The sequence below is a fragment of the Pan paniscus genome, chromosome X (genome assembly GCF_029289425.2).
Source record: "Pan paniscus chromosome X, NHGRI_mPanPan1-v2.0_pri, whole genome shotgun sequence".
In the NCBI taxonomy this organism is placed as follows: domain Eukaryota; kingdom Metazoa; phylum Chordata; class Mammalia; order Primates; family Hominidae; genus Pan; species Pan paniscus.
This window is the reverse complement of record NC_073272.2, coordinates 15,134,406-15,155,021: the sequence shown is the minus strand read 5'-3', so window position 1 is coordinate 15,155,021 and position 20,616 is coordinate 15,134,406. Positions and strand designations below refer to the sequence as shown.

At 39.0% G+C, this 20,616-nt stretch overlaps 1 long non-coding RNA gene across 1 annotated transcript in view; it reads right to left on the bottom strand.

The window, feature by feature from the left end:
- LOC117977652 (uncharacterized) overlaps positions 1-3,232 on the bottom strand; it is a 31,251-nt gene extending 28,019 nt beyond the window's left edge. The window contains exon 1 of the long non-coding RNA XR_008622787.1: positions 1,725-3,232. This is a non-coding gene — a long non-coding RNA (uncharacterized LOC117977652). The remainder of the gene's footprint in view (positions 1-1,724) is intronic.
- Between the last annotated feature and the right edge of the window lie 17,384 nt (positions 3,233-20,616).

Sequence of the window (20,616 nt, the reverse complement as noted above, 5' to 3'; positions counted from 1 at the left end):
AATTAGCCAGGTATGGTGGTGCATGCCTGTGGTCCCAGCTACTTGGGTGGCTGAGGCAGGAGGATCGCTTGAACCTGGGAGGCTGAGGCTGCAGTTAGCCACGTTCATGCCACTGCATTCCAGCCTGGGCAACAAAGCAAGATCCTGTCTCAAAACAAAACAAAACAAAAACAAACAAGCAAGCAAAAAACCAAAATAGTTCAGAGGTAAGGGTATGAATGAAATGAAGTTAACCATGAGTTGATATTTGTTTTAACCTGGTGATAAATACATGCTGGTGTATGTATGCTGATAGGAATGATCCAGTTTAGCTGGAGCAATTGATGGCCAAGAAGAGAGAAGAAATAGCCTAAGCAGCAAACATTTAATGATGTCATGTGAGGACAGGTGGATTTCAGAGACTAAAGCCTCTTAAGTAATCACTTAAACTTGGAGTTTGAATTTTGAGCATGCTGAAAGCATTCACCCTCCACTTTGGTCATTTTGCCAGATATGGAAACATTTAGAAAATGAGGAAAGATGTTTCTAAGCCATATTAATTTCTATTTTGGCTAGATTTTTCTCTCGATCTTTTTTTTTTTTATTAACATATTGGGAGTCACATTGGGCATATTTGATACCCTTAAATATCAAGGGTTTATTTAAATGTTGAAACAATTCATTTGTTCTATAATCTTGACTTTATAAGGGTGATATCTGGGTCAATACTCAAAGATTTTATAAGAATACTTTGGTTGATATCACTTTCTTCCACCCCCTCAAAATAATGAACTACCCAGAACTGTAATGTTTCCTCCTCCATTAGGTCAGGGGTGGGTGAAGCTTTCAAGCTGCTATCACTTTTTCCAAATAGTTTCACTCATTCTTACTCCTAATTAATCTACAGTATTATGTAGCAACCAAATAAATAGTCTCCTAAGGAAAGCATTCTCTCCTTGGCTGTTCTAGAAAACTCTGCTGACTCATTCGCAGTTGGGCTTGAAGAGTTTTTTTCAGGCTCATAATGCCAAAGAAGCTACATTTTTTTCTGAGAAACGCCTCTGCTTCCCTGACCTTAACTAACAGGGGAAGCTTTTATTTTGGGTTTTCAGTGTCTGGGCAACTTATGGGGTTTAGCATGGTTCAGGGAGCCATTTCTAAAGAATATATTCTACAAGTTAAAGATTCAGTTGCTGTCTATCCCACCTCCAAATTCCTTTACATGTGTATCAAAGAGCCTTTTATGCTCAGGTCCTGGGTTCATGAGGACTGGTTTGTGGCTCTGCTGGTTGCCCCTCCCTCACTGGGTATTTCTTTTGGAGAATCTATCTAGATGATCTTACTCACCAGAAAGGGGTGATAAGAAGGCAACTCAGCTGGGTGAAAACGTGGGTGGAGCTTAAGAGTCCCAGCATCAAACAGTGATAGAAACCGCAGTAGCAGCAATTAACAGATGTTCCAAACTACACATATACACAAAGATTTCAAATAATAACAGTAAGATGGACCTCAATTTGTGGGAGATATCTTCTGATGAAATCTTGCTAAATTGAAATTGGATTGTAAATGTTTCCAGCTGAAGTCAATGAAAGTGATCATGTCTTTCTACTGTTTATTCTTGATATGATGGTTTCAACTGATATGAGGCCAGGTGTTTGGACCTAGTCTAGCTTGTGCCTGTATTTTCTACTCAATTACCTAATTTATCCTAACACTATGAATCTACCCAATATTGATATACCTACATGTTTGTACAAGTAGTCATTAAAATCCTGCTTGGTAGGGTAAATCAAAGTCAGTCTTCAGCTCGTTGCCAATGGCATTTTCCTGTTTCTTTGATGGGAAATCCCACCCTTCAGAAGACACGCCTTTCAAGAGTTCAGTGGTGGAGTTTTACTTTGACTTCCTGGTGACAGAGCTAGGAAGTCAATCAATCAATCTGGTCAATTAACAGAGGATACATGGAGTAAACAAAAACAGCCCGGGGAATAGAGTAGTTTGAGATCTAATTTTGACTACGTACTTTTATCTGGGCAAATCTTTTCAATTCTCTGAACCTGTTTCTTCATCTATAAAATGAGAGGTTAGAATGCTTATTCCCTAAGTTACTTTGATTTTTGCATTCTGATGGTGTATTTACTGAAGACTATTTACTAGGTACAGTCCCCTATAAGAAATGCAAAAATTTTAAGACATAACACTTCCTCTCAGAATGCATGCAATCTTGTTGGGAAAATTTTTTTTTAAAAATAGCTAGTATATGCTACATCTTGTGGTGGTGATAGGGAGGTTATAAATGTTCTGTCCTCAAAGTTGAGGGGACCTTCATTCTAGCTGCTATTTGGTGGGAAATGTATGCAGAGGAATATAGTGAGGACTTGTATGAAATGTTAATTTTAACTGAAACAGATTTATCCCCAGCACTGGGGTCAGAAGACAAATACAAGAGTAAGGGGCTCTACAATCTAAAAGCTTCTAAAGGGTGTACAAGCAGTTAGTCATTAAAGTCATACCTGGTAGAGTAAATCAGTCTTCAGCTCATTGCCAATGGCATTTTCCTGTTTCCTTGATGGGAAGTTCCAAACTTCAGCAGGCATGCCCATGCTAGACATACTAAGCTAGCAATGCAATGCAAGATGGGTTAATCCCCAACAAAGCATATAAAAACTGTGAGAGTTTTTTGTTGAGTTGCATGGGTCAGGAAGGACCTTCCAAGTAAAAGTTTAGATGGATCTGGAATTTTGGAAGGAAGCCATTCAGATAAAAATCATTGTGGTATTTGTGATATGATAACTCTCTTTCCTGAAAGCTTTATCAACCCAAGGAAGTTAATACTGGAGGGAGACCCACTGTGGCTGGTTGTTCATGATCACAGAAGTGGTGAGAAAATAGGTTAAAGCTCTTCTTTAGCTTAATTGGATCCTGTTGTTTAACAAGTATAGGAATCAAAAATAACAATTTAATGTTTTGTACATGGCTGTGTGGGCTCAGTAATCCATAGTTTCAAAAAATATTCTGATGTTCAGCCAGATTTAAGAGCCAATGCATTATTAGTCATATCTCCATGGAAGCGCTGTGTTCAAATTGGGAACTTTAGTTCAAGGGAGAGATGTAGAACTTGGAGAAAATCCAGAGAAAAGCAATCAAAGCCATTAGAAGTTAGGATGGTGGAATTCTAGAAGAAATGGTAAATGAAATGAAGAACAGAATGCTAAGGGAGAATTAAACTTTGAATATGGAAACCACTGTTATATGGGTGGTAGCTGACAGTTGTTCTCTGGGTATACGAGAGAATAAAAAAAAGTGGGAGTGAGCAAAAATGGGAGCAATTGGGATTTAAAACAGATTTGCCAGCAAAGTCTTGACAAAATCTGTGAGAGAGTTGTTGGGAAGTTAAAGGTGGAGATTATGGTGTTTGGGTAGATTTTTTAAAGGTATAATTTGTATTGATGTCAAAAGGCAAGAGACAGACAAGGCAAAGTATCATTACTCCATATATACTCAAATTACTCAGGGCTGAGCTTTAATCTACATCTACCAAGGGACCACAAACAAGAACACACTTAAAGAATGTAGATTTACATGACTAAGGGCCCTGGACTCTCTCTGGTGATTATAGATACTTTCTGTGTACTTGGAGGATGAAGAATAGGGAGAGGGAGGTCTTTTGTGTCCCTATGAATGTTGGAGGCTGGAAAAAATTGCACTGCATTTAAAAAATTCTCAGACTCTCTAGCAATTGGCCATGATGGGGTTCATTGCCATTAGTCCACAAAGTGGGGACTGAGCCTAGAATTAAATTAGGTCTGGAAGGGAGCTTGCAGACACTCTAGTTTAGTGCTTCCCCAAGTGTGTTTGAGAAACAATCAGGGTGGGAATGTTAGGACTGTTCCACTAAAGAATAAAAGGACTTCATTAGTCATATAAATTCTTATAATGCTGAGCTAAAAAGTTAAGCAAATTTATTTATTGCAGGGATTCTCAGAGGCTTGATTCTTCCAGCAGGGCATAGTAACAAGCATATGCAGTGCTGTATCTTATCATGAAATACTTTGAGACAAAAGGAATATTCTGGACCAACTCCCTCCTCTAGTTTTTAAGAATAGCATTCTGAAGTTCACAGAGGTAGAGAGTTACTCATATGTAGACTTAGTAACACGTCAAGGCATAGAAACAAGTCTGTCAAATTTTGGAGAGTACTTTTTCAGGACTCCACTCTGTTACAGTTATATACTTGTGTTAGTTAAATAGTTATCATTTCTAGGATGCATTTGGGACAAACCAACATGAGCAGTTCTTATACATCCAATGAAACATTGTTGATAACCAAAGCCAACGGGATCAATTGCAAAACTCATACCACCATGAAGACATCATGTGATGCTGACCAATGAGAAAGTTGTGATTGGAACTGATCTCGAAACCACTATACTTGAAGACAGTCTCAGGTCAACATTTTAGCATGCTCTGTATTATATTACTGCAGCACAAAGTTCTGCATGAAGGTCTTAATTTTCTATAGAAACTTCCTTTATGAGTACTACTCTATGCTTCTAATACATGGTTTGTGTGTACATAGACATTTACCTCACACACGGGATAGAGGGTAGAAGAGATAATGCACTGCAGATGGATGTTGGGAGTCAAGTAAATTGCCACCAATTAAGTTATTTCTGATAAAGTGATTCTTTATGCCTTATCTATTAAAAACAAAGCAAAACAAAACAAAAACACCTCTCTGTGCCATTTCCCCCTAAGGAATAGAAAGTATTAATCTATGTATCTGAATAGCAACCACAGATCATTATTTAAGCATAAATTCCCTGCTGTAATTTGTGGTTTTGACCATTTTATACACAATGGAATTAATTTAATATTGGATAAAAGATACAGAGTAGTAAAAGGGACTGGAACCAAATAATTGCTGTTTTTAAAAAAATTATGCAAGAGTTTTCTAGAGCCTTTGTTTTATAGTTTTTCAAAGCCAGCTATATTTGTGCCTGTTGGAAGAAGCTGACTCCTGCTGTGTGCAGCTTGGGTTGCAGAGGCAGCATATTCTGCTAGTATATTTTAGCTGTTTTTATGCTGAGATGAATAGGCTATTTGAAGTGAAAGGCGGACTGGTAGTTCCTATTGGAATGAAAGGATCATAAATCCATTCATGCCAAACTGAACACAGTTAGACAATGCACTGAAGGCAATTTTTATCTGGTAATTACTGTCTTTGTTCAGAAGCTTTGCCAATGCTAACTGATTGAAAAGATCCCAGAACAAATAGTGAAAGGACACAGCTCCTTCATTAGCCTAAACTGCATTTGAATCAAGCCTGCCTTTGATGACATTTTGTTTTTCTTTTTAAACAAAGAGTTAATGTGCTTTTTAATTTGTGTATTTAAATTCTAGGGAGATGGCAAAGGATCATTATCTCCCATCTTCCTAACCTTGCCTAGAGTAGGCCTTCTAAATGAGACCAACAGACTTTCCTATTTGAGAGCTTTGCATTTATGGCTGCTACCTGAAAGGGCAAGGGTCAGCAAGCGAGCCAGATGGCTGGAAATGCTCCTGAAGACTGGAGGGATGAATGAGCATATTAAAGACTCTCTATTGGATGGAGAGCAACTAACACCCAGATTAGCAAATTTCCTTTCTTTGGGGGTCATCTTGACTCTCTATTATCGTGGACATTGGCCCTTGCAATCAATTATCTTGGTCCTTCAGGATGCTAATGCTGACCTAACCTCTTTATGCTGAAAGGGTGAAAGAAATAAAGAAGAAAATAAGGGGGAAGGGGGGAAAGGGAGAAGGAAGGAAGGAAGGAAGGGAGGGAGGGAGAGAGGGAAGGAAGGAAAGAAACCAAGAATTACTCTGGTCACCCAAGACTTCCATGCAAAATTATAGGTAAAATAAAACCTTTTCTGTCTTGTTTGAAGATCCATTTTTCAATTCAAATAACATTTGTGAAATACTCTGTGTGTGCCCAAAGTTACTTCTAGACTGTCTTTCTAATCTTGCCAATGATTTAATTGAGCTATGTGCTGCTTATGATGTGTTTCTGGTTGGCCTGGAAATATTGAAAGATGAAGATCGTAAACGAAAAGACATTCAGTGCAATACTGTTAATTGATACCTACTTGACGTCAGTCATTGGAGGTAGAAGATGAATAAGTCACAGCTCCTCCATTAAAGAGGCTGTTAAGTAAACAATATTGGTGCATGCTAGTGGTCCAAATACTAATCTAGATACTCACAGAAGAGACAGGGAAGCAAAAGTCAACATAACATTTTTAAAATATGCTAAGGAATTAACCACTTAATAAGTTTGTCCTCAATCAATATTGTGTGAGCATCTATGCTAGTCAATATTTAAACATGAAGACCTTAAATGAAAAGCCGTTAAATTCAGCTAATACTAATCGGTATCTACTTTATGGCAATCATTGGTGGTAGAAGATAAATAAGTCACAGCTTCTCCATTAAAGAGTTCATAGTCTAACAAAGGAGCTTCGTAAGTAACTGTGCCATTGAATGTGGCTGCTGTAAAATCTAATGATGCAATGAAAACAGTTGTTAAACTGAAATCACAAATGTTGCTAACATGAAGGAGTTCACAAAGCTGATGATGCTGGAGAATGGCTCAAATCATTGGCAAAGCCAAAATAAGAATCTGGTAAGGTTAATTTGGGAAAAAAAGAAACTTAACAAAGATGATGTCAGAAGATGGGAGTCAGAAAACAATTTGAATATCAAAGGCTTTGGAGAGGTCTGTGGGGAAACTGGTGAAACCTCAAACGTTTTTGTAAAGATGACCTTACTTATGACTGTGCGCGAAAGTCAACTGTGAAGACAGGGTGCACAAAACTATCATACAGTTTTGCCAGAACAACTGTGTCAAAAGAAAAATCAACACTTATGTCATTGTTGTTCATTTTAAGAGTTAGGATATGGCAATTATATCCTGAATTTTTCGCAAATAAGAAAATATAAATGTATTTTCCTACTTTTTAAAACAAATTGGTTTTCTTTTTAGAATAAAATCCTAATCTTTTTTTCCAGTACTTACTGTGACATTTGGTTTCTATTTTGGGTGGATTTTTTTTATATTGCTCACCCATACCTCTAATTCAAGTATCAAAAATGTTAGCCTCTTCTTCACTTTAATTTTTCTTTCTAACTCCAGAAACTTTTTTCTTTGTACTCTTGAGTTTCCTTAAGTGTGCTTATGGTTGTTGCATTCATGTTGTCATATGCCTCCTTTGCTCTTGAGTATTCTGTCCTAACTGATATTTCTCTTCCTAGTTGCTGGGTCCTATGTGATGTAATACTGTTTTTCTTTGCCGACCCGCTGGGAATGTTACAGGTGGTTTAATTTTAAATGGACTCTTTCAGAAACAAATTACGCTTGGGCAATGAAGGCTTTCCATATTTATGACACAATATGATAAGCATGTACATAGATAAGCAATTACAAACAAATAGAAAAATAGTCGAAACTGAAGGATTGTTCTTTTGAAATGCACTCAATGCATGTACATTTCCTACAGTATTTTACGGCAGTGCTCTTTTGAGTTAGATGTTCTCAGAGTCCAACCCTACGGGAAGAAGAATGTGATGATGAATCAATGGCAATGTCTGGCTACTGATATCTGAATTGGAGAGATAAATACCAGCTCATGTTGTCAGTCCAGGATGCTGGGATACCGTAAAACAGCCCAGATTTGCTTGCTGCCTCTCTGACTTCTGATTTGATCTTTGTTCTCAGGCTGCCCAGCCACATGATTTACCTTGGTCCTAGATCACCTCCAAGTTCACCAGGCCATACAGGGTCTTGAGGAATGCAGGTACCTAAACCCCTCTTCTCTTTTTGGGAGAATTGCCAAGTCAGGGAATGAGTGGAGTGTTTGCTAATAATTCCGGAAAGGCTTCTCTAGGTGCAAGTATTTGCATTCATTCCAGTTACTTTCCTTCATTTTTTAAGGCCCTTGATTCTGAGTATTGGCAAGGGTGTTATGCAAAGCTGTTGCTTTGGTGATGTTGGTTTGGACAATCACTTAAGTGCTGGTGTTCTATTCCTCACAATAAATGGAAGTGTGAACATTGCGATCTTGGGCTCCAGTGACCAAGAGGAGAGCAGACGCTCCTCTCCACAGGTTCCTGTCAGAGATACTTAGAGCTTAGAGTTGGGGAAACTGACCCAGCAATATCACGCTGCCATTTGTAAGCTTTCAGACTCCCATCTCATTCCTTTTTTATTTTCCTGCTGCTAACTCTTAGATGTGCTATTCCAACTATTATGATGCTGTCAATAATTGGTAGTTTTAAGGCGTATTCATCCTGTAGCCCAATATTTCCAGCTTCCATTGTGGCCAATCATAGTACAGAGTTTCACTGCAAAAAGACTAATCTGACATCTAAAAAAGTATGGAAAATGTATACAACTTTACAGAAATCTCTTAGACTAAGGGGATTATGATTCATATCACACAGCCACATTTCTAAAAATCACTAGAACCATTAACCTCTGCAGTGCCACTCAACACAGGGTGACAGCTCTCTAGTCCCCCATCTCTAGAAACTTTCCCAAACTCTTCCCTGAAGCTCACTCCTCCCTGCCTCTCCTCTGACTTGTAGCTTTTTCTTTTCAGGATTGTTTCTTCCTAAGAGCAGTTCCCTGCTTTTCCTAACATAAACCAGCCTAGCCTTTCCTTTCTCCTGACTTCCCTATTGCTACCCCTCGTCTTGTTCAACAAAAACTTGAAAACAGCATGTGCCTTGTAAGGCGAGGGGAAAACAAGAAAGGCTATGAATGCTCATTTACCTTCGTGGTACCTGAATGTTTGTGTACTTTGAATATTTTGTCCCTGTGAGAGTCCCTTATGAGAATTCTGCCACTACCTTGAGCAAAAATCCTTGTAAACTATTTTTCATATGACACTGAAAGTCCTCCTGAAGCTTCCCTTTAAAACAGGCTCAGCAAACATTTTCTGTAAAGAAGCAGATAGTAAATATTTTTTGTTTTTCAGGTTATAAGATCTCCGTTGTAACTACTGAACTCTTCCGTGGTAGCATGAGAGCCACCATAGGCAGTATGTAACCAAATGGTGGCTGTGTTTCAATACAACTTTATTTGCAAAAACAGGCTGGTGACCCCTGCTCTAAAACAGTGCTTCCCATTCTTGGCTGGCCATCAGTATTACCTGGAGAGCTTTTTCAAATCCTGAGGCCTAGGCCGTACCTCAGACCAATTAAATTAGGAACTCTGGGGTGGGACCAGGTCATGCATATTTTAAAGTTCCTCAGGTGAGTCCAATGTGCAGCCAAGGTTGACAATGCCTGTTCTAAAACTCAGGAACCAGCCACCTGGAAACTGATGGGGATCCCAGCCTGGAGAGATACTGATTTCTCAATCCCTGGAGTGGCCAGGTGGGGCCTCCTGTAAGCAGCCCTACTATTCCTTTACCCTAGTGTGTCCTAAAAATGTGGTCATCTTCCACATGTACATGAAAGGCTGAGAAGCATCCACTTAGGAAATACGTAGCCGCAAATGCAAACATTATGCTAAAGTTACTGGCACTTCAGCATACTACAGGCAAATGCCACCAGTTAGGCAGGCGTGGTGGCACGTGCCTGTAGTCCCAGCTACTTGAGAGCCTGAGGGGAGAGGATCGCCTGAGCCCAAGAGTTCGAGTCTGCACAGTGAGCCATGATTGTGCCACTGCACTCCAGCCTGGGTGACAGAGAAAGACCCTGTCTCAATAAATCAATCAATCAATAAATAAAAAAAGTTATTAAAATTCCTTGGATAGTGATACATGGAATAGTTGTTTCTTCGATAAAGCTAAATTTAACTATTCGCTCTCATCTAAACTGAGAAATATTAATATATTCAACTGCTACTTTTTCTTGGTGCTACAGGCTACATATAAAACTGTGATTTTAACAGGATTGTCTCTCTCTAGGGAGATGAAAATAAACTGTATTTTCTGTAAGTAAATTTGAAACCTGTTCCTCAGTTCATGGCTGTGCTGCTTTTTAAATCTTCCAGAGCATGTCTTAGTTGGTAACAGTTGGAGGACTGGGTTAGACTAATACTTCTCTGTTTTAATTGGAACCCGGGTTCAAGCAGATGGAAATGCTGTTTTAAGTTATTCTGAAGCCGAATTGTCTGTGACCATTTAACTTGAAGTATAACACTTTGTAGAGACAATCTCTCCATGGATAGGACCCCATTGTACCTGATTTACTGCTTCTTGGCTGTCATTTAAGAAAGCCTTGCAGCTGGCCATCAGCCAGGAAACAAATCCACTGCTTTTCTATTCCTTGGCAAGCCTTGGCCTGTCACGTACTTTTGATTGTCTTCCAAACATCGACCTAACAAGACACTCAGATTTCAGTGCTAGCGAAGACACTTTGTCTAGTATTGAGCTAGGATTATGAGGATGGAGGAGACAGTAAGCCCCAGTGCACATCCCTTTCTCCCTCCTCTTGGTCCAAGGAGCACATGCTGCCTCATGGACTTTGGGATGAGTCTTTGCATAGCCAGCTCATTGCCTCATGCATGCCTTGGCAGTAGTTCATGCCACATGCCCTCCCTATGCCCCATTTGGTTGAGTCCAAAAAAGTTATGAGTTTATTGCAGCAGGCTCAAGGGCTGCTAAAGGGAGAAAAGAACACCAGTAGAAGATCCTTCTGGCATCTTAAAAGGCTCTTTGGAGAACTTCACATGAGGACAATGACTCAATGTGGTCCTTTCCAGATTTTCAGTTCTTTCCATGGCAGCTCTAGGAGAACAGAGACCTATTTGAAAGGCTGGCAGGGCCTTTTAGTTACGTTAGCAAAGAAATTCATATTACCTTGAGAAAATATTAGTGGTACACATCAAAAACGGGGAAGGGGATCTGATGGAGATTGGGAAGGGAGATAAACTCCACTCCTTTTTAGTGTTCCCACCAGCACCCGTGGCAGTGCTATTGAGTCCCTTGGATTCCTAACCCAAGTGATTTTGAGTAGGCCTAGAATTTGCCCAGATGTTTTGCAGTGGTAAGTTCTCATTTGAGTGAAGAGTTGAATAGTAATGGAAGCAGAAAAAAATATGCTACAGAGGGTAACAGGTGCCATTAGTAATTTTGCTCAGACTTTTCTAGAAGACTCACTTTCTGTTCTTTGCCTAGTCAAGGCCCATCTTTCCTACTCACTTCTGTCTTAATCTCAAAGCATTCCACAACTGCCCCAGGCCCCAATAATTAGCCTTCTTCAGACCTTCACATTTGTTCCTTAAGTGAAAACAGCTCCTCTATTTAGAGGTGCCATGAAGACACTGGCCTATGTATTCTAATTTTCCTCCTGGGATAATCCCTGAGGCACTTTCATGAAACTCCCAGGGCTCTAAAACAACAAATTTGAAAAATCTTTGGCCTCTACCATTTTCCTAGCATGTAGCATAAGATACCTTGTGTTGTGTTTTATCTACTGATTTTCTATTTTACAGAAGTAATATATATTTATCAATATTAGGAAGATACAGGTATAAGAAAAGAAAAAAAATGAAAATGCATGTCATCCCAGACTCTGAGATGAACACTAGTAACGTTTTGGACTTTTCTATTTTGATCATTAATCTACGAATTTGTATGGGTATCTATGCTCATAAATATTGATTTAAAGCTAGCCTTTTATTTCAAACTAATACTTCAACATGAATAATTTTAGTGTCATTAATTATTTTTATCCAATGTCATTTTTCATCTTTAACAAACTTACTGAGGTATAACTGGCGAAAAGTAAGCCACACATAGTTAAAGGGTAAGTTTTAACCTATGCTTATATCCATGAAACCAACACTGCAATCAAGATAAGGAACATGTCCATCTCCCCTAAAAGTTTTCTTGTGCCTCTTTGTAATCCCACTTTCTTCTTTCTATCCACACCCACCCCAACCCCTACCCCAGGTAACCACTGAAATGCTTTCTGTCAGTATAGATTAGTTTGCATTAGAATTTTATATAAATGGGCCAGGCACGATGGCTCACGTCTGTAATCCCAGCACTATGGGAGGCCGAGGCAGGTGGATCACCTGCGGTCAGCAGTTTGAGCCAGCCTGGCCAACATGGCGAAACCCTGTCTCTACTATAAATACAAAAATTAGCTGAGTGTGGTGGCAGGTGCCTGTAATCCCAGCGACTTGGAAGGCTGAGGCAGGAGAATTGCTTGAACCCAGGAAGTGGGGGTTGCAGTGAGCCGAGATTATGCCACTGTACTCCCGTCTGGGCAACACAGCAAGACTCCATCTCAAAAAAAAAAAAAAGAATTTTATATAAATGGAATATTATACTATGCACTCTTTGTGTCTGCATTCTTTGACTCAGCATACTTATTTTGAGGTTCATATTGTTACCTATATCAATAGTTCAATCCCTTTTATCACTGAAGAATATTCTGTTATATGGATATACCACAATTTATTTATCCACTCACATGCAAATGTGGACATTTGTATTGTTTCCAGTTTTGGGCTATTTGAAATACATCTTCTTTTAACATTTATGTACACGTTTGTGAGGCCATATGCTTTCTTTTTCCTTGGATCTTAGGTAATTTTAGTGGCTGCATTATATTCCATTGTATGAATGTACCCTTGTTAATCTAACCCCTACTTCTGATGTTTAGATTGACTCATGATTTGAGTTCCCTTGAAAGTAAAGTCTGAGATCTGAGACAAGGATTTGCAAGAATTTATGTGAGAGAAGCAGAAGAGAGGGGTGGGGAGAGTAAGTCAAGGAAAGAGCAAAGCCACAAAGGTGTGTTAGTGAGTTGCTGATCGCTGTGGGCAACTGAAGCTCAATCCCATGGGGTCCCTTGGAGGAATCACGTAGAATAGTCCTCAAAATGGTCTCTGAATGGAGAGGTTGGAGCATTCGTCCTCCATTTCTTTCTCTCATTGGTGCACTGTGGTCCCCTGGGAATATTAACTACCCCACTTTTCTCTGCCACATCCAACACAGGCAGAATGGCCTTCTGTGGGATCCAAGAAAACTCTGAAGCAGAAAAGCCTTGAGCCAGCAAGGTAAGCCCACAGTGAAAGGCTGGGACCATGCATGAAACTGTCCACCACAGGTGTACTAAAAGCAAGGGGCTGAGGGTAGTGGTGTGAAGAATCTATCTTGCTTCAGTGGTGTCATATTTTGCTATTATATACAACAGAGCATCAAACATCTTTGCACTTAGACTTTTTATTTTTTTAATTTTTTTTTTTATTTTAGACAAGGTCTCACTCTGTGTCTCCCAGGCTGAAATGTAGTAGTGCAATCACAGCTCACTGCAGCCTTGACCTTCCAGGCTCAAGCACTCCTTCTGCCTCAGCCTGCTGAGTAGCTGGGACTATAGGTGTACGCTACCATGCCTGGCTAATTTTTTTTTTTTTCCATTTGTTTTGTAGAGAGGCAGTCTCACTTTGTTTCCCAGGCCGGTCTCGATCTCCTGAGCTTAAGCAATCCTCCTCCTCAGCCTCCAAAAGTGTTGGGATTATAGCCGTGAGCCACTGCATCCAGCCTGCACTTAAACTATTATATATATGTTATGATATGTTCACAGAAGTGGAGTTGCTAGATTAAAAGGTATGTGCATTGAAAGGGTTTTGATTCTAGTCACCACATTATTCCTTGGAAAGGCCTCAGTTTACCTCTCATAGGTTGTATATGAGGACACCTGTTTCTCTGCTCTTTTGCCAATACTGAGCATTTTCATTAAATGAACAAAGAGAAACTTTGCTAATGGTCAAAATGATTTACTATTTTATATTCCACTTAATTACAGGCCCCACATATCAAGAGACCACACCTTATTCATCAGACACGGGATTCACAAATGAGCATATTTAAAGCAACCATCAAAATTTGTCCATGGTGATGGGACTTTGGGCCTGTAAAAAGTAGCCTATGGACAGGCTGTGTAACACCCTAGTTCCTGAGCTGTCTTTCCCAGTTAACCCCTTCTGATGTGACTTCTGGATTTGTCAGGTGATTTCTGTTCTGCTGCTGAACAGAACTGGGCCCTGCTCAGAGTCTCACTTAACCTGTGCCTTGCTGGTTCGATGCTGGGTCCATGCCTGCCCTCACAACTGACCTCTGTCCTTTATGTCTCTCCAAAAATATTATGTCTTACCTAACAGCTTGTCTTCACTGGCGCCTGCCTTGTAGTTAGGACATGTGGGACTTTTTGACCCTTCATAATCCTGGAAGTCAGGCCAATGACCCTGGCTGTAGAACTTATTATGTCTGATGGCATTCAAGAGGCTGCCCCAAGACCCCAAATCTTAACTAATTAAGATACATGAGGAAGAGATCTTTTGAGAACACAGAGAGAGAAACACTTGCTGGCATTTCATTTTGGGCACAAGGCATGACTGTGCATCCCAGGCTGTGACCCAAATGTCTGCCTCAGAGCTTCTGGGCTCTTCTCTGTCCTGGGCTTTCACCTGTTGGGTTGGCACTGCCTGTGGCCCCACACGTGGCTATCCCCTTTCTGACAGCTGTGCTCCAGCAGGTGGTGTGAGCCACCCTCATCACCTGCTGTCTGCACTGACACTTGATCACTTGAAGCTGTGCATTTGCTTCCATGTGCACATTTTGCCCTCCATCAGCTTGCCAGCCAGCAGTACTTTCTAAATCTGTGACATGCATGCCCAGCTTCCCAGGGCTGACCACAATCATCCCCACTTCAACACCCACAGATGGCTGTATTTCAGGGCTTCATTTGACCTGCCATTTGGCTTAAGAGAAAGGGTGTGGAGAAAAGTCCTGGACAAAGGATAGGAACAGGGCCAAATCAGAAAGCCTCTGAAGAGACTGGACAGCATTATTGTTTGAGAGAATGGACAGTCCTGATATCAGAGACTGACCCTACGGGAATCCCTAACAATTTCTTTTTCTAAATAACCTCGACTTAATGAACAGCAATTTTTCAGTTTTAAACTGTGTTTTGCTTTGTTTCATTTTGTTTTTTGACCGTCATACAGACTCTGATGACAGGTCAACCGACTATGGACCATGATGTGCATTACTGACAGAATTGAAATTGTTTGTAAAGGCATGTCCAGTAAATATGGTACTGCTGTAAGGAAAGAATAGAAAAGAAAGAGGTACAGAGAAAGAGAAAATTGTATTCCCCAAAAAACTACTATTAGCAGTAAGAGAGTGCAAAAGAAAGACAACTATACAAAAATCTATAGCTATATCATTAAACCAGCAGTGCCCAATAAGAAAATATAATGGAGCCTAGAGGAGAGGCCAATTCTTCACACTCTCAACACATAGAATTTACTGGGTAAAGTATAACAAAATTACTTCTGAAATAATAGAGGAGCTCAAATATAAGTATGTGAAATCCACAGATACCAGAAAAAAAATAAAAATCTCCAAGCCAATAAAAAAATAGCACAAACGATATAAATAACAAGAAGAAACCCAAATAACGAGTAAAGATACGGACATCATTAGTAATCACAGAAATTCACATCAAAACAACAGTGAGAGTGTTTATAACCAACAGATTATAAAACAAACATTTTGATTTTTGACAATGTGAGCTAGAGGTGAGGATTCAGAAAAGAAAATGGAAACTCCCTTTGACTGCTCATGGAAGCAGTGCTTCCCAATTATTCATGGTGCAGAATCAGGTCCTTTTATTCTTTTTTTCTGATAAGAAATTATTATATAATTGGTCGTACCCCATATCCAGCTCCAAATACAGCATATATTTTTTTCAACATCATATTTTAAAAATAACATTTTTTTTTTCATTTATCCCTCATATGTCTTCTAAGACACTACTCCTTAAATATTTTGATTTTCACAGTGAAAAGCTTTTGGCCTCACTTAACCCATATTGTCCAAATGGGCCCTTTCCACAATTTGTTTTAGCATTACTATTGTTATTTTAAAATAATCAGGTTTTCTTTTTCAGTCCGATGCTTTTGTAAAATATAAAATTCACATTTGGATATCATAGAAATATCAAATTATGATAAATACTTCTAAACACTTACTCTTAATGTCTGTACTTATCACAGACCAATAAGTCATGGTTCATGGACCAGACTCTAAATTTTTATGGTCAAAGAATGAATTGAAAATATGTTAAAATTAAGCTAAATTAAAAAAAAAGTTTACCTTATACTTCGACAACCTACTTCTAGAAATCTATCCTAAATATATGTTGGTTTAAGACACAAGGAAACAAACTAGAAATATATATTAATAGGAGAAAAGATGATTATAGTCTAGCCATATGGTGGCATATATAGCTGCTAAAACGAATAAACAATATTTACATAAAATTGGAAAGAAGTTACAAAAATGGGCTCACATTATTCAAACATGCATATGTTTGAAAAGCATAGAACACACATCTAGAAATGCATGTATTTATGTGTACAAGTCTGCATAAACACAAACCCTAAATTGTTAGTGGTGTTTACCTTTGGTGATGGGATTGGTGGGAAATTTGCATGTGCTATTTTATAACAAGTAAGTATTTCTGTTTAGAATCTCTTTATTTTCTGTTTGGAATCTCTCAGTTTGTCAAAACCCTACTGACAAAATTGCTGCAATTTCCATTTATTCCTGAGTATGTGGTCAACAACAGACAGTAGCCTGTAAGGGAAACCCAAGTGTCTGCTCGAAGCTGGAACAGGAACCCCAGACTTCTAGGAGAGCAGATGTTTCTAAACACATGGCCACATCCAGAAAGAAGCAGTGCAGATCTTTTAGGGCCTCCCAAGAATCCAGCATAAGACACATTCTTTCAGGCCCTAATCAAGTTCCCTGCTGTGTGCCAGGAGCTGCAGAGACCAGACACAGAGTATCAGACATGTTAGAACAGGATGGGCTGTCTTCACAAGGAGCTTACCAGCTGCCTGGAGAATAATCCAGACAAAACACAAAGGAAGTCCTTTAATGAGCACCCACACTACAGGACAAAGAACCAAAATAGAAACAGGATACCATAACATCAGAAAGAAAACAAAGATCCTTACTGCCATTGTATTAGTTAATATAATTCTAAAACAGATATAGGGACGTTGCTATTGGAAATGAGAAAACAAAAAGTATTATTAGAGATGATATAATTGCCTACTGAGAAACCCCAAGATAATTAAAAAGTGGCTATCTTTATGGGAGTTTAGTAAAATGACTGGTTAAAGATAAGTGAACAAAAGTAACCAGCTCTCCTGCTCTCCCTGAAGTAACTAACCAAGATATATGAGGTGTTGGGGAAACAACACTCCACCCTAAAATGTCTAGACATAATGTTAATTTTAAAACTGAATCTATGTGAGGAAAATTACAAACTGCAACTGAGAAAGTTACAAGAAAACATGAATATATGAATATAGAATAAGATGATTGAATGAATACAGAATAAGAAGACTGAATATTATGGAGGTAAATTTTTCCCAAATTAGCATATTGGTTTAACACACTCCAAGAGTAATTAATTGAGCTGCTCTGCTAGATATTAAAGCATAATATAAATTGTGAAAAATTACGTGAGAGGACCTTGGTTCAATACTTTTTATTTTTTTAGAGATGGGACCTCAGGACGGGTGCGGTGGGTGGCTCACGCCTGTAATCCCAGCACTTTGGGAGGCCGAGGCAAGCAGATCATTTGAGGTCAGGAGTCCGAGACCAGCCTGGCCAACATGGTGAAATCCCGTCTCTACTAAAAATATAAAAATTAGCCAGGCATGGTGGCGCACCTGTAATCCCAGCTACTCAGGAGGCTGAGACAGGAGAATCGCTTGAACCTGGGAGGTGGAAGTTGCAGTGAGCAGAGATCACGCCACTGCACTCCAGCCTGGGCAACAGAACGAGACTCAGGCTCAAAAAAAAAAAGAAAAAGAAAAAAGAAAAAAAGAGATGGGACCTGACTGTGTTGCTCAGTTTGGAGTATAGTGGCTATTCACAGGTCCAATCATAGTAGCACACTGCAGTCTCAAACTCCTGGGCTCAAGCAATCTTCCTGCCTCTTAATACTTCTTCTAGAAAGAGACACATTATTTCATTGTTCTACTTTTTTGTGTGTATGTATCCACACACAAACACACACAGACACATTAAAAACTACAGAAATGAGATCATATACTGGCATGGAAATGGATATATATCATCAACGAAAACAAAGTGATTGTAGAAAAAGAGTCCTGATATATGAGAAGATAACAGATAACAAAGGAAGACTCACAAACCAATGGGTTAAGAGATTATTCGTCAGAGTTGAAAATAATTGACTCGGGGGGAAAGTGTTATATTCACATCTCACATCATGCAAAGAATAAAATGCAAATACTTTTAAGAATTAGGTATAAAACATAAAAGCAGGCTGGGTGCAGTGGCTCACGCCTGTAATCCCAGCACTTTGGGAGGCTGAGGCAGGCGGATCACCTGAGGTCGGGAGTTCGAGACCAGCCTGACCAACATGGAGAAACCCCGTCTCTACTAAAAATACAAAATTAGCCCGGTGTGGTGGCGCATGCCTGTAATCCCAGCTATTCTGGAGACTGAGACAGGAGAATTGCTTGAACCCGGGAGGTGGAGGGTGTGGTGAGCCAAGATCACGCCATTGCACTCCAGCCTGGGCAACAAGAGTGAAGCTACGTCTCAAAAAAAAAAAAAAAAAAAAAAAAAATTAGGTATAAAACATAAAAGAAAAAAATAGCGGAGAAAATGTTGATAGGCATAGAAAATGTTTTAGAATAAAGTTCTCATTTACCACAGTTATATGACCTAAAAGATGCCTAAGAATAAATTTACGCAAGGTATGCAAAACCTTTTATGGAGAAAAATACAAAACAGTACTGAAAGATGTGTAAGATGGCCTAAATATATGCAGAAATATAGCAGGTTCATGAAAGGAAAGACAAGATCGGGAAGATGATGCTTCTCAAACTAATCTATAAATGCAATGTAATTCAAATCAAAATCTAGAAAGGATTTTCTGTGGAAACTGATGAGCTGACCTTAACATTCATATAGATGAGAAAGAGACCATAATAGTTAAGACACATGAAACTTGCCCTACCAAATATCAAGACTTATTTTTTAAAATATAGTAATTTAGATAGCATGCTACTTGTGCAGAGTTGGACAAAACAGATCCAGGCATACACAGAGATTTGATGCGTGACAGAGAAGATCTTACAAATCAGTGGGGAAAGTATAAACTATTCAACAAACGAGTCTGGGAAATTAGTTATCCTTCTGAAAAGAAAATTAAGTCACTAGCTTATACCACACAAAGATAAATTCCAGACAAAGATTTAAATGTCAAAAGAAACCATGTAAACTTCTGGAAGAAAATAAAGGAGAAAATCTTTATAATCTTAAATCTTCCATAGACAAGCACAAGAAAACAAAACCCTTAATTAAGGAAAAAATAGACAAATATAACTACACTAAAATTACAAACTTAAATACAAGAAAAAAGCACCTTAAAATTAAAAGAAATTATAGACAGGAAGAAGATATTTGCAATGCATATAATCAACAAATGTTGGTATTTAAAATATGTAAAAAAATGTTTACAATTCAGCAAGAAAAAGACAAATACTCCAAATGGGCAAAATATATGAAAAAGCAAATTCACAGAAGAGGAAACTTGAATACCAAATGAATGGAATGTTGCTCTATTTCTCTAGTTTTTAGGAAATGCAAACTAAACAAGAATATGCCATTTCACAGCCAACAGATTTGCAAAATGAAGGAAAAGAAACTTTCATACATTGGTGGTATAAGTTGATAAATCATGCTGGAATGAAAGTTCTCACTCTACCTTTGTGAATCTTTAACCTAGAGAGGTTATCTGACATGTGCACAGTGAATCACACACCAGATTGGTTTTTGCAGCATGTTTGTAATGGTGAAAAATGGAAGTAACTTAAATGTTCACCAACCAAACAACAGATATGTAGATTGTACTATATTCAGCGATGGAACATTACAGAGCAAATCAAACGAAGGAACTAGAACAACATAGGTAAGATTCATCAAAACAGCCAATGAAAAGGCAAGCTCCTCATAATGCCTGATAGGATGCCATTTTCAAAACTAGAGTCTTACTGTGGATACATGCATTTATGGTAATAGTGTAAAATATGGAGAAGATTGATCCAGATGGGGGTCGCCTCCACAGCAAGAGGAAGGGTAGGAACCAGGAAGAGGGCCTGGGGAATGTCAAAATGTTAATATCTGATACATCTGAGTGTTGAGCACATGGGTATCTGTTATATCACTCTGTATATTAATATATGTTTAAAACATCTTACAATAAAAATGGGGAAATTGTTGATTATACTTTATAAATTTTATTTTTTTTAGAGACAGGGGTTTTGCTCTGTCACCTGGGTTGGAGTGCAGTGGCATGAGCACGGCTCACTGCAGCTTAGACCTCCCTGGGCCCAGGTGATCCTCCCGCCACTGCCTCCCGAGTAGCTGGGACCACAGTAGCGTGTCACCACACCTGGGTAATTTTTTCTATTTTTTATAGAGATGAAGTTTCATCATGTTACCCAGGCTGGTCTTGAACTCCTGAGCTCAAGCGATCCACCCACCTTGGCCTCCCAAAGTGCCGGGATTACAGGCATGA